We start from the raw sequence: 12,827 nt of genomic DNA, 5'->3' as shown, positions 1-12,827 counted from the left end.
GAACAGTTAAAGGAGAGAAAACTACAGTAGCTGCATCAATCGATGTAAACTAAAACAGATGCCATAGGGCTGAAAAAAAAGATTTAACACAGACTAAACTTGTATTTAACTCCACATTAAAGGATATAATTGCAGCATATCACTGACTACAGGCGAGCGTATATGGTTGTTTTGTCTCTGCGTTGGCCCTGTGATGGACTGGTGACCTGTCCAGGGTGTACCCTGCCTCTCACCCAATGATTGCTGGGATGGGCTCCAGCGTCCTGCAACCCTGAATTGGAATAAGTGTGTGGAAAAAATGGATGGATGGATCACTACAGACATGCACCATTAACAAAACAGAGAAAAGATTTAAAAAAAAAAAAAAAGAGACAAACTCGTTAAAGAATTAACTGAACTGCTTCTTGTCAACTATTTACAGAAATCTAAAACTTTCCAGTGTATTTATTAGATGCTTTTTTAAAGTTGTTTCACCATTAAGTTTAAACAATTGCTCATTCAAAGAAATTGTATGTATATACAATTATTGTAGCCCCTCTGACCTCTTTTTATTAAATTTTCTGTGTTATTTCTGTCCTCCTCTTTTGTTGTAAGTTTATCTTTTCTTCCAGCCTCTTTGTCTCAATTGTACTTTTTTGCTGGCTATGGGCAGTGTGTACTTAAGACTGTTTTACACTACATGTCTGGGTCCTAAAGCACTTCAAATTTGAATTAGAAAGTTTAAATGCATGTTGTGGTTCTCAAAACTTGAGTAGGAGAAATTTCAAACACAACCTCTGTGCGTGACTTGCAATGGGAGCACCCATTCTGCAAATTTGAAAAGGAAATGTATTGTAATTAGATATGCAGATATGCCCTACAACAGTGTTTTGTACTGCATGTCCTCAGGATCCACTGGTTTGCATGTGTCAGATGCATTCCCACACACCTCATTCAAATGAATACATTTCCTCATCAAGTTATTTGCACACTTTATATTCTATTCTATTCTCCAGTCATTTAGCAGACGCTTTTATTCAAAGCAACTCACATATGAGTGAGAACAACACAAGCACAAAATCAAACAGTAGAGGACATTGTAGGAAGGTGCTAGTGGACTGTCCAGTTGGACGCAGGTCTTTCCATGAAGTGCTACAGGCTTGTTTTTTGTTTTTTGTTTTTTTTTTTTGTCTGGTTTTTTTTTGTTGTTGTTTGTTTTTGTTTTGTTCTTTTTGTCTGTTTTTTTTTTTTGTTTGTTTTGTTTACTCCCTTCCCAGCCCATAATACCATCTATGTTATAATACAAAGACTTAATACCATAAAGTTTGTTGGAAAGAACTTATAATGAGCCTTTTTATTTGATTCTTGTGTGTTAACGTATTGGTATGTAAAAATGCTGCAGGGTATGATTCGTATCAACTAAATACAACTTATTTTGTAGTCAAAGTAGGGGAGTGGGTAGCTATTCCAGTCCTGGCATGCCAGACTCATGCGGTGTGTTGGAAATTTGCCCACACATGCATTCTTGCTATTTGTTATCGTAAACATAGGTGGGGTAACCAAAACGGGACATGCCCAGGGCATAAAACAAGTCGAGAATTGTACCAATTACAACCGAGCTCAAAGTAGCATCTTGGAAAAGAAAAAGTTTCAGTCAAAGTTAAATTCATGTGAGAATATAATTGTTTTTCTTGCTTTTAATATTTCACACTTAGCTGTACCTTATTATGGTTTGTAATAGTATTTTCCTGGTATGTGGTCTGGTTGTTTTCCTTATTTCTTTGTTTTTCTTTGTGATGATGCTTTTATTTATTCTTGTTTCTAATGTCAAAAGAAATCTGTTCATGTGCTTTGACTTGTTTTACTTTCATCTTTTATTGCAATTCTGTGTTGTAGTTCTGCCCCTCCCTTTGGTTGGTAGTTTAACGTTTCTTCCCAGCCTCTTTGCCTCAATCATACTTTCAGTTTCCTTGCTTTGAGCAGTGTGTGTATTTACTCTGTTACTTGACATTCCTGTGTTCAGTGAGACCTCTGATTTTAAGTGGTAAGTTTATTTTCATGTTGTGGTTCTGAAAATCTCAGTAGAACATTTCTAAGATGTCTGAGTATGTCTGATGTATGACACTTGCAAGCTGAAATTGGTTAACTTTGGTAATAAACAGATGGTTACTATTTTCAGATTTAACTGTCATGGAGACAAGCGACTTCATCTGTGACAAATTAACAGAATGGGGCTTCAGTGAGTACGTTCAGAAATTTAAAGGTACGATGTGAGCATCCTGATCTCAAACATTTAAATCTGATTTGACTGCATGCATGAGAAAAGTTGACAGATAATTATGGAGAGTGAACAAACAAGAAAAAACAACAAATGTGTGAGAGATTTTGGAACCAACTTTGAGTTGACAACACACTTCAGGATTTTATGGAGTCCTCTGCCACTCTTCCTCTGAAGAAAAAAAAAATGTTTAACACATGATAAGCCAAAGTTGTCCCTGTGTTGATGAGTAAAATACATACTGCTGGACGTAAGAAGGACTTCAGGATCTGTTCACATGAGTCTTTTGAGGTTTCCACTCCTTTGGTGAGGCATTCTTTAAAAGCTGATCATTTATCTTGTGTTCAAGTTCTTCACAAACAATACTTTTTTGACCAGCCTAAAAAACCCGAGAAGAACCAAAAATTTAAGTCAGTGTTCCAGATATCTACTATTATTGTGACTAAAAGTTTGTAAACATCACCAGTTCATCAGGATTCAGTGAATGTGAATATAATTTATTTCAAATAATTTATTTTTCCTCCACATCATTATTTTCTTAATAATCCAGAAATTTCTGCAATTTCTAAGAAGAACTATCTTACTGCTCCTCCACAGTGGGTCCCATGAATCAGGGAGAGAATCCCATGCGCTCCAGACACGTAGTTTAATGTCTCTGAGTAGCAATCATTGAGATTTTTTTTAAAAAGTCCTGAAGTTTGGGTATTTCTGTAAAAATACAGCACAAATACAAAAGTCAGACTGAAATGATTAAATGTTCAAATTTTAGCAAGCAACAAAGAGGTGATGACTGTTAAACATCTTTTGCAAATGTCATTGTTATACAATTAACTTTCTCGCTGATCTGATCCCAGGTTTGTGTTTTTTGCTTTTTATTGTATGTTTTTAATGATTGTTACATTTCTGCATGGACTGTTTTTAAGTGGTTTTATTGGTTTTAAGATTACTAATTGGATCAAATTGGACTAATAAGAAACACCTAAAGACTGATTACTGTGGAACATGCCCAGTGTGTGTGGTTGGTGCAGCAGATGAAGGTTGGGATATCTAAGTGCACTGGGGTGAAGAGCATGGGGTGGCAGCAAATGGTACAGCAGAACAGAGGCAGCCAGGACAGCCAGTTGGAGGAGAAACAGACGGTAAGCGGACTCAGACAGCATTAGCGGAAGGCCCGAGGACAAGTCATGCAGCTGGGAAGGCTTTGGTTCAATGCTGACTGAATGATAAGTAAAGAAAAGAATCAAGCAGCATCTCATTGCATGCATGTGCGGCCTGTCGATTACCAGAATCTGCTGTCAAGTGCTTCCTCTCTGTCTCCTACAGCAGCTGCCCAAGGAGGAACCAGCAAAGAGCTACAGGGCCGGTGCAAGAAACTAAGTTGACAAGGGCCCTCCTCTGTCCCCTTTCCAGCCATAGTGCCTCCCCTTTTGAACTGGTTTTATTCTGACTGGATAGATTTTTATTATTTTTTGGCATTTTATTTAGTGTTCAACTGTTTTTTAATAAATTGGTAAAATTGTATTACAACCTCACTTAACAGTGGAAACTGCTTTTGCTGCTGGTACATGAGGAATGTCATACTGTGTGACACAAATGGAAAGCAGAATGCAGAAATTTAAGATTTCACTCACCAGTGTCCTCTTTCCTAAGACATTTTCCCTTCAGAAACTCTTTGGAGCTCACTGTGAACACTTTGAAACTGTCGTCACCAAAGTGTTTCTATTTAAAAAAAAAAAAAAAAAAAAGTGTGTACAAGCTGAAGTGACATTGTGTTGGTACAATGTAAAAAAGAAAAATCAAGGGATCTTGAACAGGTCAGACAACTAGTTACACATATATATATTTTTTTCCTAATAAAATCCATTTTTAATTATAAAGCACTTTTCACACACAAAACAACATATAGTGCATCATAAAAAAGAAACCCATTTTGGTGAAAATTACAAGTCATCTAGAATCACCCATGTGATCATGCTCACGCTTATCTACACTACAATCCCCATTTTGTGTGGACAAAAACTGTCAGTTTCCGTCTAACAGAATGTAAATGTCAAAATGAGTCATTGTGCCTGTTGCTGCTTTATTGTAGACTTTACAATAAATATTAATTGCCCCAGTCCCCAATTTTCCCTATGCTTTCCTGCAAGTCCCTTTCAGTTTTGTGTAATTTCTTCACATCGTATGGATTTAACTTGAACAGCTTTTGTCTTTAGTGCAGCTGTGCTAGTGAGGGCTGACTTCAGTTTGCTGATTTGGTTTTTCTTCAAAATTCTAGGTAGGAAATCCTACCTAGTAAAATCAAAACAAAGCAGTAGTGGTATGTTCAGCAACTTCAACCATGGGGGACACATAAATCATTTGCATTTTGACTGATATTTTATCATTTAGCTTCTCTTGGGCCCATAATTACATTTACTCATAAAAGCTGTGCAACCTTTTGTCTTATTTTCCCTTTTAATACAGTGATTTAAAACCTCACCTTCACTCTTTGGCGCTTGTTGAACTCCTTCAACACTTCCTCTTTGGCTTGTTTGTTTCTCTTTAAAATGCAAGCACGAACACCATCTGCTGGGCTTTAAGAATACATGCAGTAATGCTTCAAAAATAGCAGTTTTACAGTTTTCTTGATTTATGCATATATATGGTCAAAAACATGGAACTTTTATACAAGCCTTTAACACTTTAAGGTCCTGGTCTACCATTTGGTAAAAGTAAATTTGCAGTGAAAAGCTGTGGAAATAAACGTGCCTGAGCCATCCATCCATAATTGGTTTTGGTATATAACACCCAAACTAAGTGTTTGCTATACCTCTAATGATTCCAATTTCAATCATTTCCTTGTTTTAATGTTATTAACTGCTTTTTTTTTAAGCATCTCAACCATTTGCTAAAAAAAACATCTATTAACCCCTTAACCAGCGGCAGCCCACCTGGGGTCGTTTTCCTTTTTTTTTTTTTGAGTCACGCTCATACGATATCTTAGACGTTTCCTATTTCAATAAAACTGCGCCTGACGCACCGGTAGGCTCTCCCCTGCTGATTGATCCCATTTTTGACCAACTGGATTGATCTATGGTCCTACCTTAGCCAATAATACCCACTGAGTGTCAACCTAGGTGGTCTGACAATCACATTTGTTTCCGCTTCCAGACCTCGCCACCAGCTCTGACGCCAGTTTTGACCCTACTGTCGTAAAGACATTCCTGTCGTGGTGATGTGCAGCTTCTATGTGTGGGATGTAAAATATCTTCAGAAAGTCTTTGCGTAAACATTTCCGAATACATGCATACTTCTGTGGGTCCGTGCGCAAAAGCAGAGGACGCCTTTTTTGTCCACTTTTTCTCTGTATGAACAATCGCAAAACACGCCAAAAAACAGAAATACACCCACGAGGAGGAATTCGAGTCGTTTACATGGAGGGACAGTGATTTTTATAGGGGAAGGCATCCGCGTTGTTTCCTTTGTTTACGTTGTTACTGTTAGCATATTTACAGTGGTTCTGTTTGGTCTGCTAAAGACGTGGGACCTGGTTTGTTAGAAAATTTGCAGTCTCGGCTCTAAAACGTAAGACCCCCGGTTCATGCGGGTGTTGTTCGGTCTAAGTATGCAGGAAAGCAAAAGGACCAGTTACCGAAGAGACGCAATGGTTCAACCCCTACATTTCCCTCCAGTTGTAAACATTTGTTCATAAAGACAAAATCATGGATAGAAAAAAAATAAGCTGCTGCTGATTTATCTGCGTGTGTGTGGGTCGCTTTCATACTCTGTGTGCGCATGTGTGCAGCGAAGCGTTTCTGTTAGAACATACACCTATTACAGTCACAGTACGAACGTGGAATAAAAACTTTTGCCTTTATTAATCTGTAATTTGATTCTGAGGGGAAAACCACCAGCTCTTCAGATGAAGAAGAACCAACTCCTTCCAGAGGAAGAAGAGGAAGAAGAAGACAACAGTGAGGGGAAGAAGCAGCAGTAGCAGGGAAGAGTCATGAACTCCAAGTTTGGAAGGTGCCATATGTTGATGAGGTAGATATAACACCACCACAGCCTACATTCCAGCCCTTCAGACCACCAAGACCATTGCTAATTTTAACAGCTACATATTCTGCTCTCCAGCTTTTTCACTTTTTTTTTTTTTTTCTTACAAACACTAAACAAACACTAACTTTACAAACATCAGATAATAGTTCAAAACACAAAGATCCACTACTGTAAATATGTAAATTGTTTTGTGTTATGGTGTCTTTTATTTTTTCATATTATTTACATTACATAACATGGCATTATATTGTTTGCGTATATAAAAATTATGACTGTAAAACAATAATGCTAAATGTAATAAAAAATATATATATATATATATATATGTGCATGCATATATTCATATAGAATATGTATGTGTATATATATATATATATATATATATATATATATATATATATATATATATATATATATATATTATATATAATTATAGATCTGTATATATATATATATACAGATCTATAATTGTGACGTGCTGGAGAAGATCATTCTTTGGTACCCTGATTGTCACACACTTTACCAAAGGCCAGTACCACCTCTTAACTTCTCTGCCTTCCCCTTGATTTGTGTCATTTCTTGTGTACTTGACAAATTTTGCAGATAACTCTTGAGCCTGGAAAAACAGTTGGTGAAAAGCTATTGACAGCTGTATTGACTCCCGGACGCGCTGACGTTGCGGTAACGTATTGTGTCATTTCCTGTTTCCCTAGTGTGTGTCACTGCGGATTGCTTCGAGCCGTTGGCTCCTTTAACTTCTTTCTAACTTCTATCTATTGTTAACCAACCACTCACTTTAGCGCACAATATCTTCCCAAACCACTGTTCTATATATTGCATTTATTTTTGGGATCTTTGGCTTTCTGTTTACTGACTTAAACAGCTCAAGCACTCGGTTTTAGGATGGCTGCTAGCTCTCTTCCCACACCCCGGTCCCTGCCTTTTCTTGCTCGGTGTGTATGATGTTTAGCTACTCCTCCGCCTCCTTTAGTGATAACGGTAGGTGTATTAAGTGTAGCAGCTTGGCAGCTTTGGAGGCGAGGCTCTGTGAGTTAGAAGCCCAGCTCCGCACTCAGTTAGGTAAGCAGTTAGTCAGCAAGCCCCCATTAGCCAGTGCGGAGCTACCAGCCAGGGCAGCCATCCCGAGCCGTCCCTCAGCAGTTCCCGCGCAGCCGGGAGCCGAGGCGGGCTGGACGACGGTCAGGCGGAAGCGTAGCCCCAAACCAAAACCCACTGGCCACCACCGACCTGTTCACGTTTCTAACAGATTTTCCCCGCTCGGCGACACACCCGCTGAGGCAGAAACCCTGATTATAGGTAGTTCCATAGTCAGAAACGTGGCTCTAGAGACACCGGGGACCATAGTCAAATGCATTCCTGGGGCCAGAGCGGGCGACGTCGAATCGTATTTGAAACTGCTGGCAAAGGCTAAACGTAAATACCGTAAGATTGTAATTCACGTCGGCGGTAACGACACCTGGTTACGCCAATCGGAGGTCACTAAAATTAATGTTGCTTCGGTGTGTAACTTTGCCAAGAGCATGTCGGACTCCGTAGTTTTCTCTGGTCCCTTGCCAAATTTAATCAGCGATGACATGTTTAGCTGCATGTCATCCTTCAACCGCTGGTTGTCTAGGTGGTGTCCCGATAACAACGTGGGTTTTATAGATAATTGGAGCGCTTTTTGGGGAAAGCCTGGTCTTATTAGGAGAGATGGCATCCATCCCACGTTGGATGGAGCCGCTCTCTTATCTAGCAATATGGACTCTTTTATTAGTCAGCTAAATTGACAACTCAGGGTTGGGACCAGGAGGCAGAATTGTAGTCCTACACACTTTTCTGCAGCTTCCCACCTGCCGCCGCCCACCCAAAACCCCATTCCGACCTTATACAACTTCCCAGCAGTAAGAATTAAACAACACAAAAACACTTCTGGGGTTAATCGTGAAAACCTCATAAAAATAAAAACAATGGATCTAATAAAATCTGAAAATAAGACAATAAAGTGTGGCCTACTGAATATTAGATCCCTCCCAAATAAGTCTTTATTAGTCAATGAGTTGATAGGTGACCACCACATTGATTTATTCTCTCTTATGGAAACCTGGTTACAGCAAGAGGATTATGTTAGTATTAATGAAGCTACGCCAGCTAACTATTTAAACTTTCACATTCCTAGAACTACAGGCAGAGGAGGAGGTGTTGCAGCTATTCTTAAGTCAGAATTTTTAATTAATCCTAAGCACAAAACTAACTATAAATCCTTTGAATTCCTGACATTAAATTTATCTCATCCAAAATGGAATTCAGAGAAACCGCTCCTTTTAGCATTAGTGTATCGCCCACCTGGACCTTACTCCGAGTTTCTGACCGAATTCTCTGATCTCTTGTCTGAGTTAGTGCTGACTACTGATAAGGTCATTGTACTAGGTGATCTTAATATTCATGTTGACGATGAAAATGATAGTTTAAACATTTCCTTTAGCTCTATTCTAAACTCAATTGGGTTTTCACAAAATGTCAATGGAGCCACTCACTCTCATGGTCATACTCTTGATCTTGTTCTAACATATGGTATTGAGACTGATAAGCTCAAAGTATTTCCTCAAAACCCTGTCTTGTCCGATCACTTCTTATTAACCTTTGAATTCACTTTATTTGATTACTCACTGACCAAAAATAAATTCTACTATAGTAGATGTTTATCAGACAATAATATTACAAAATTTAAACAATCAATTGAATCAATTTTTTCACATCTACCATGTGTTAGCATGACTGAGAGTCCCCCTTTAAGCCTTACTCCTGCTCAGATTGATCAACATGCTGATACTATAACAGCTTCAATGCGTACAACCTTGGATAATGTTGCTCCCCTAAAGAAGAAGAAATTAGGTAAGATTATGAAGGCTCCCTGGTTTAATTCCCAGCTTCGAGCTCTAAAACAGGCATCAAAGCTTTTGGAAAACAGATGGCGTTCATCAGGACTAGAGGAGTCTCACTTAACCTGGAAAGAAAGTTTAATCGTATACAAAAAAGCCTTACGTACGGCAAGAACAGCTTATTATTCATCATTGATAGAGGAAAACAAAAACAACCCTCGGTTTCTTTTCAGCACTGTAGCTAGGCTTACTAGGAGCCGGAGCGCTGTGGAGCCATGTATTCCTTTCTCACTGCGCTGTGATGATTTCATGTATTTTTTCAGGAATAAAATTGACACTATTAGAGATCAAATTCACAATACTCTTCCTTCTACCTATAATGTTGAGCCTGTTGTGGTCTCCGAAGCATCCTTAGAACCAGGATCTGACTTGTGTCTAAATAGTTTCTGTCCTGTCCAACCCTCTGAATTAACTAAAATAATAGCTTCATCTAAACCATCCACCTGTATCTTAGACCCTCTCCCAACGAGCCTTTTTAAGGACATTTTCCCTTTAATTAATACATCACTACTAAATCTTATCAATATGTCTTTAGTGACAGGATATGTACCACAATCATTTAAAACTGCTGTCATCAAGCCTTTACTTAAAAAGCAATCTCTGGATCCAGAGGTGATAGCAAATTATAGACCTATATCTAACCTCCCGTTTATGTCCAAAATTCTGGAGAAAATAGTTTCCGCTCAGCTACATGCCCACCTGAGCAGAAATAATTTATGCGAGGAGTTTCAGTCAGGATTTAGAGCTCATCATAGCACTGAGACAGCATTGGTGAAAGTTACTAATGACCTTCTTATGGCCTCAGACAAAGGACTTCTGTCCGTACTTATCTTGCTTGATCTTAGTGCTGCATTTGATACAGTCGATCATAACATTCTGTTACAAAGACTAGAACAGGTGATTGGAATTACAGGTACAGCGTTAAGCTGGTTTAAATCATATTTATCTGATAGACTTCAGTTCGTTCATGTAAATGACAAGTCCTCCTCCCAAACTACAGTAAGTCATGGAGTTCCTCAAGGTTCTGTACTTGGACCAATACACTTCACGCTATATATGCTCCCTTTAGGCAAAATTATTAGACAGCATGGAATAAACTTTCATTGTTATGCAGATGATACTCAACTATACTTATCCTTTAAACCAGATGAAACAAATCAGCCCAATAGGCTACAAAATTGTCTCATAGACATAAAGACTTGGATGTCTAGAAATTTTCTCCTCTTAAACTCAGATAAGACTGAAGTAATTCTCGTTGGACCTGAAAAACTCAGAGCTAAATTTTCCGGTTTTGTAATGAACCTGGATGGCATTACTTTAGCTTCCAGTGCTACAGTGAGAAACCTTGGAGTAATATTTGACCCTGACCTGTCCTTTGGTTCACATATTAAGCAGGTTACTAAAACAGCCTTCTTTCATTTACGTAATATAGCCAAAATTAGGGACATTCTGTCTCAGAGTGATGCAGAAAAACTGGTTCACGCTTTTGTTACTTCGAGACTAGATTACTGTAACTCTCTATTACTGGGCTGTCCTAAATATGCCCTGAAAACCCTTCAGCTGATCCAGAATTCTGCAGCCAGAGTCCTGACCAGAACCAGCATGAGAGATCATATTTCTCCAGTTTTAGCCTCTCTTCATTGGCTGCCTGTTGAATCTAGAATAGAATTTAAAATCCTTCTCCTTACATATAAAGCCCTCCACAACCAGGCACCAATATATATCAAAGACCTCATTGTTCCTTATATACCAAGCAGAGTACTTCGTTCGCAGACTGCAGGCTTACTTGTGGTTCCTAGAGTCTCAAAGAGCCGAGCAGGAGGCAGAGCCTTTGGTTATCAGGCCCCTCTCTTATGGAATAAGCTCCCAGTTAGTGTTAGGGAAGCAGACACCCTCCCCACCTTTAAGACTAGGCTGAAGACTTATCTGTTTGATAAGTCCTATAGCTAGGGATGGTTAGCATCCCTTAGTTATGCTGCTATAGGTTTAGACTGCTGAGGGACATTTCCTGATACACTGAGCTTCTTTCTTTTTCTCTTTATCTCTTTCTTTTACCCCCCCCCCCCATAACAGTGTTGCATCATTAACATGTATGTCTCCTGTCTCAGCAGGTCTCCCTGGCCGGGAGTAGCAGTTCCTGTTGTCTGTTGTCTTTCTGTCCTCTTCCCCCCACACAGCAGAGGCAGATGGCTGCCTGTCCTGAGCCGGGTTCTGCTGGAGGTTTCCTTCCTGTTAAAAGGGAGTTTTTTCCTTCCCACTGTTGCCAGTGTGCTTGCTCAGGATGGGAGATTGAGTTGGACTCAACTCAATCTGTTGGTTTCCTTATATAGGCTATTATGAATTGGCCTTCATTATGTTTTCCCCTCTGTCTGTAAAGCGTCTTGAGATGGCATTGCCGTGATTTGACGCTATATAAATAAAGTTGAATTGAATTGAATTGAATATTTCAAATCAACTTCATCGATAGGGTTCAAGCTGTTGCACAAATCAAGTCATGTGCAAAACAGTAACAAAATCAGTATAGTTTGTCTTCATAAGTATGTGCAATAAAGCAAAAAAAAAAAAATTCAAAAAATTTTTTTACACACTCAGCACAAAACTGCAGTATTAACCAAACATGTCTATGAATATACAAACTAAAAGGGGACAAAGAAGCTCCCAAGTTCATCACAAATGTCTTTTCCTCCTGATTGCAGATACTTTCTGTGGGTGAAGATTACTGCGCAGGGACATTTTAAGTGGAAATGAAGACAGAGCGACTTGACTTTAGTCTGACTATAGAGCACACCCATATCTTTGCACCAGTACTGTGGATAAAAAACCTGTAGCTCCTTAATAAACTGATCATTGTCCCTTTTCTGGGAAAGGTGCCTACCATGAGACAGCAAGTGTTTCTCTAAGTTTTTGGTCAAACTTGTGGAAAAAAAAGTTGAACAATTAGTACTTTGTCACTGGATTTGCCTTCAATAAGCATGACTCCAAGAAAAGAGCTGCTTTCAGTCCCCCTCTGGCTCAGTTCAGAATAGCATCCTGGTCGCTCTGACATCGCTTCAAATACGTTGAATTATGCACAGTGTTTTATGCAGATAAATGATTTAGTTCAAATAGTTCAGTGAATATCTTATTTGGTTTGTCAATATCTGGTTTCTATTATCTTATGTATATGATAAGTGTGCATTTCTTATTAAAAGTAGTGGACACATCCACCAAAAAGTTTTCTTTCAATTTTTCTTTTCATTCAAAATGAAAAAGAAAACTTTTCATTTTATTAATGAAATGTGTTTTTGTAGTTTCTCACATGCAACATTAGATGTAGTATTCTACTCATATCTAGTCTATTTAACTCCAGACAACTACATTTTTAATCCATGTACTAGCCTTTTGTATTTAGATTCTGTGCAAAAGACTCTGGGAGGGTGTCTATTTGTGCAGACTGAGCATTAACTATAGCATATCTCAAAGTGTCTTCTTTAGCTCTTTTCAGCATTTTTTGTGCTACCAAGTGACTCTAAACATGTTCAAATATTCTTTACAAAGAGCTCATTGCTGCTTTCTGTCAGAGGCAGTTGTGGTTTATAAACACAACA

The sequence above is a fragment of the Telmatherina bonti genome, assembly GCF_933228915.1.
Source record: "Telmatherina bonti genome assembly, chromosome: 14".
Lineage (NCBI taxonomy): Eukaryota > Metazoa > Chordata > Actinopteri > Atheriniformes > Telmatherinidae > Telmatherina > Telmatherina bonti.
Note: the sequence above shows the minus strand (reverse complement) of the source record.